We start from the raw sequence: 6,000 nt of genomic DNA on the forward strand, positions 1-6,000 counted from the left end.
TATTTTTGAGTAATTATCTTAAGGAAAGGAGTGAATGACTAAGGGCTATAAGCTGTGCGGGAGAATCAAACACAAGACTGTGACAGAACAGGTCAGTTTTACTCACCAGGACAGACCTTTGCAAACACAGATCAGGGTTGAAGGCCAAAGAAAATATTAGCAATGCTGATCTGCTCTTTAATATGTTTTTATGTTTATGGTTCATCATGGATTTTTTTATATTGCTTTTTGTTTACAATACATTTTATTGGGGGCCAGAGCAATAGCACAGTGGGTAGGGTGTTTGCCTAGCACATAGCCAACCTGGGTTTAATCTCCAACATCCTATATGGTCCTTTCAACCTGTCAGGAGTGATTTTGTTCATTTTTTTGTTGTTTTTTTGTTTTGTTGTTGTTGTTGTTGTTGTTTTTGGGCCACATCCGGCAGCGCTCAGGGGTTACTCCTGGATCTGCAATCAGAAATCACCCCTGGCAGACTCAGAGGACCATCTGGGATGTTGATGATCAAACCCTGGTCTGACAATCAATCCTGGCAAGCAAGCACCCCACTGCTGTCCTATCCCTTTAGCCCGTCCAGGAGTGATTTTGAGCTCAGAGTCAGGAGTAAACCCTGAGCACTGCCTGGTGTGACCCAAAAATATATACACTTTTTAAAAATTAAAGTCTTATGGTTTCACTCATCTATGGGCTTTAAGAAAAATGAAAGACATTTTTAACAGTATCTCAGAGACAAGAGAGATGAGGGCTGGTAGGTGCAGCTCATGACATGAAGCTCATCACATAGAGTGATGAGTGCAGTTGGAGAGATGACTACACTGAAAACTATCATAACAATGTGAATGAATGAGGGAAGTAGAAAGCCTGTCTTGAGTACAGGTGTAGGGGGTGGGGAGGAGGGAGATCTGGGAAATTGGTGGTGGGAATGTTGCACTGGTGAAGGGGGGTGTTCTTTACATGACTGTAATCATACAACTATAATCATGTTTGTAATCACGATGTTTAAATAAAGATAATTATATATATATAAACAAATAACTGTAGTAGAATGCCTGTCTCAAATACAGGCAGGGGATGGGAAGGGGGGAGATGGTAATGTTACACTGGTGAAGGGGGGTGTTCTGATTGTGACTGTAACCCAACTATGATCATGTTACTTAAATAAAAATATATTAAAAAAGAATAAGGTACTTACTACCTTATTTATTTTTTAAGAGATACACTACATTTGTGTCTCTGACTTGCCATTTAGTTTTTTGTGTATCACTCTGTATACATCATGATGGGATGTCTGAACTCAAATTAAACTTCAACTACTCAATAAACTAGCCTTTTGAACCTTAAAAAAATTAAAGTCTTTCTATCCTCTCTCTCTCTCTTCCTCTCTCTCTCTTTCTCTCACTCTTTCTCTCTCTCATATGCTGGATATTGAACCCACATCCTCATATATACAGCACTGAGCTACGTCACTGTCCTCATATCTTATGACTTGTAGGACTCTGACAAGACTATATATACTAGACATCTCCAGTCATATGATGTCTCTTTGTCAGATGCTATTTTTACTGTGGTCAACTGTCCACTTTCCAAAAAAGCAAATGGTTGTCTGTTCTCAGGCATGATCTTGAAACCCTAGAGACCTGCACAGAGTATTATTAGCTTATCAGTGACTATTCAGCATACTCTAACAGGGGTCTCAAACTCGCGGCCCAGCAAACTGTTTGCGGCCCTCCATACAACATTTTATGGCCCTGCCCTAGAGGAATCTTTTTTTGTTTTGTTTAGTTTTGTTTTAGTTGTTTGGGTCACACCCCCCAATGTTCAAGGCTTACTACTGACTTTGCACTTAAGGATCACCCCGACTTTGCCTCCTGTGGCCCTCAGGTAAATTGAGTTTGAGACCCCTGCTCTAACTCATTCAAATCTGCTGGCCATAGGAACTGAACTTTAGGGAACCTTGCACTGTGTGTTGGATATACTGCTCTCTGTGGCTCTGGGCTTCACTGGAAACTGGAAGCTTCCAAGGTAGCCTACTAATGGTCAAGGTAGTAGTCACACCAAACTATGCTTTTTATTAGTAGTAGTCAGGGTATAAATAGCCTTTGCCTTATAGGGGATGGGTTGGCATGTCCCAGACCATTGGATTTTTAATAACTTGAAGAATCTTAATAAGAATATGGATGAACAGAGTAATAGTACAGCAGTAGGGCATTTGCCTTGCACGCAGCCGACCCGGGACCGACCCAGGTTCAATCCCCGGCACCTCATGTGGTCCCCTCATATGGTCTCATATGAGCCTGCCAGGAGTGATTTCTGAGCACGAAGCCAGGAGTAACATTTTAGCACTGCTGGTTATGGCCCAAAAACCAAAAAGAAAAAAAAATAGAGATGGATGTTATTTATAAAAGCATTTCCATAAGATTATTATCTCTGTCTGTTGTCCCAGCTTTACTCTCCAGGTGGGGGCGCAGATGGAAATGTGAATGAGAATATAGATTTTAAAAATATGTCATGCTAGTTGTTTTTAGGGATTCACTTTACTATTGTGTTTCACTCATTACATGACACTGATTCAAGAGAACAAAACTTCCCCAAATGGAAAACTTTGATTCATTATGCTTTTTTTTTCTTCTTCTGTCTTCTGGCATATGTGTATCTTAGAGGGACATCAAGTGAACTAAATTGTTTCAGCTCACTAGGTCACATTAGCAATCTTTCATTTAATAGTGGACCACTATGACCTCTGGAATATCAAGATATCAAAGCCACTATTACATGGTGATCGAGTCAGAATTAACATAGCCCAGGGGCAAGAAAAGTTTGTACTATATATGTATATACCTGGTGATGCTCAAGGGTTACTCCTGGCTCTGTACTCAGGAATTGCTCCTGGCAGTGCTCAGGAGACCTATGGGATGCAGGGGATTGAACCCAGGTCTACTGCGTGCAAGGTCAATGCCCTACCCACTGTACTCTCAATCCCAATACTAATATTTCTTCTCACATAAAAACAAACATTTAGATTTTTTTTCCTTACTGGAGGATATAGAGGGAGAAATTTTGATGTTGGTTCTAATTATTGCAAATGCCAGGACATGGATTTATTTCTGATTTAATATATTGGCAAAAAAAGAAAAAAGAGGGGGTGCTTTCTGGTTCAGTGCTTACTTATTTAACTCTTCAGACCATCCTTGTCTATTAGCCATCTCTACCAGCCCCACAGAATGATATACTTGTTGCTGCATTAATTTTTTAACTACATCTAATTTGTCTATGTTGTCACTATCCAGCCGCTGCTATTCTAGAATCTTCTATCTCCACAGACACTGCATGGTCGGTTGGTCGGTCTTTATTCTCTTTTTTCAGGGGCCACATACTCCTGATGGTGCTTGGGGAACCGAAAGAGATGCCAGTGATCAAGCCAGGATTGGCCATGACCAAGGCAAGTGTTCTACCAACACTGCGTTTGTATTGCCTCAGTGAAGGAAGTGGACCTGCCTTGGGAATGTAATATGGTAACAAGTTCTCTGTTCTTGTTTGATATGTACAATCTAACATTCTTTCCTCAATGTTTGTTTTTGTTTTGGGGCAGCAATTAGGTTAATCCTGGCTCTGTGCTCAGAAATTGCTCCTGGAGGGGCCGGAGCAATAGTACAGTGGTAGGGTGTTTGCTTTGCACGCAGCTGACCCAGGACTGATCTCGGTTTGATCCCAGGTGTCCCATATGGTGGTCCCCCAAGCCAGGAGCAATTTCTGAGCACATAGCCAGGAGTAACCCCTGAGTGTCACTGGTATGCCCCCCGCCCCCAGAAAAAAAAAGATCACTCCTAGCAGGCTCAGGGGACCATATGGGATTCCAGGGATTGAACCCGAATCTGTCCCGGGGTTAAATAATGCCAGGCAAATGGCCTATAGCTATGGTATCACTCTGGCCTTCCCCAATATGTTTAATGGAACACAGGTCCTATCATTTTCCAATTTTTCCATGCATGCTGTCTTCTTGCAGACTGTATTTCCCCACTGCGGTAGTGCTGAGAGCTAGTTCTAGCTGTTGAAGCAGAGGCAATGACAGGGAAGATGAACGTCAGCTTCGAGTTACTTGCCTCATTCCAGTTATTTTTTGGAGAGACTTCTTCTTGAAACAGGGAGAGAGCTGTTACTACTCTGCTACTGCTGACCTTAGGGGAATTTAGGGACTCTGAGCTAATTCTTTCTGTGGTCTAGGGAGCTGTGATTTTCCTGTTGAAGCCCTTGAGTAGGCAACCCTTTATGACAATCAAATCAGTTCTTTGTTGGACTTGATTTCCAGCACAGTTTGCCCATTGGCTACAGGAAGTGAAACTCTAAAAGCTATCATGAAGGTCTGGCTTTCTTAGCAAGTTGAGTTAATAGTTAGCTGGCCTGGCCTTTTTTTTTTTCCAGGCTTCTGAAGCATTTAACAAAAGCCAGTCAACTCCACCATCCCCAGATATTCTTTTTTGGGGAGGAGAGGAGGCCAACCCCGGTGTGCTCAGGGATTACTCCTGGCTCTGAGCTCAGAAATCACTCCTGGCAGGCTCAGGGAACCATCTGGGATTTCAGGGATCAAACATGCCCTGGCTGCTTGCAACATAATGCCCTACCTGCTGTGCTATTGCTCCAGTCCTCCCATCTTCAGATATTCTAAATGTTGAAAACACAGTTTTTACCCTTTGCAACTACTGAAGTTTGGAATGATGATTCTTTTTAGTGGAGGACTCTCCTATACATTTTAGGATGTCTGGAGCCAGAGCAATAGCACAATGGTAGGGTGTTTGCCTTCCAAGCAGCCAACATAGGGTGGACCCCAGTTTGATTCCCGGCATCCCATGTGATTCCCCCAAGCCTTCTAGGCGTGATTTCTGAGCATAGAGCCAGGAGTAACCCCTGAGCACCCCTGGGTGTGGCTCAAAAGCAAAAACAAAACGAAACAAAAAACCTCCCAAAACAAAAAACCATACCACCTTCTTATTAGAAAGGTAACAGTCCAAGTTCTAGAATTTTTGCAACTCAATTTTACAGGTTACCTTTTCTTTAGGAATAAATTTAAACAACAGGAATCAAGAATTTTAGAGATTAAAACACAAGAAAAGCATCTACAAAGACAGCATATAGTTGTTTACTAATGTAGATGTGGAGGGCTAAGAGGGTTGGGGATAAAAGGAGACTTGTGTGGAGAGAAGTAACTCAAAATATAAGTTTTAGGAAGCACTATTTATTTATAGCTTCTGTTGCAGGTAGACATTCCTACACTCCCTAATCGGTAATACACTATTCTGGAAACTACCTAATCTGTTTTGGAAATAGCCCAAAGACTACTATACACTCCTTTGAGATGCAAATACTAATGAATTCTTTGGAAACAGAAGACGTGAGGTACTACTTTGAGAACAGTGAACCTCCTCAGAAAAGAAGTTTCAGGAGTAGGTTGTAGAAAGAATATGATAAAAATGGAGAGATAGTACAGTACAGTAGACTAGGTTGGATTTCCAGCATCCCAGATGGTACCGCATCCTGCCCACCTCAGTCTTCCAAGATTGATTCTTGAGTGTAAAGCCAGGTGCAATCCCTGAGCACCTACAGGTGTGACCCAAAAAAGAAAAAGATAAAGACCATCTGGAATCCAAGGCTGGGACTGTGGGGGAGATAGTACTGTAGTTAAAGCATGTGTCCAGGTTTGATCCTCCATCCTGGGTACAACATAACACACACACACACACACACACACACACACACACACACACACACACACACACACATACACACACACACACACACCCCTGTCAAGAGTAAGCCCTGAGCATAGCAGGATGTGCCCTCCCCACCCCCACCCCCACCCCCCCAAGAAAAAAACCAACAAAAAAATCCAAGATTTTTTTTTCTCTTGACAATGTCCTAATAACAGACTCTGGAAAAGTTTGGAAAGGGCCCAAATGTCCAAAGGCAACAGAACCTGAGAACTGGCTTAAAGAACTGAGCTAACAA

The sequence above is a fragment of the Suncus etruscus genome, chromosome 14, assembly GCF_024139225.1.
Source record: "Suncus etruscus isolate mSunEtr1 chromosome 14, mSunEtr1.pri.cur, whole genome shotgun sequence".
NCBI lineage: Eukaryota > Metazoa > Chordata > Mammalia > Eulipotyphla > Soricidae > Suncus > Suncus etruscus.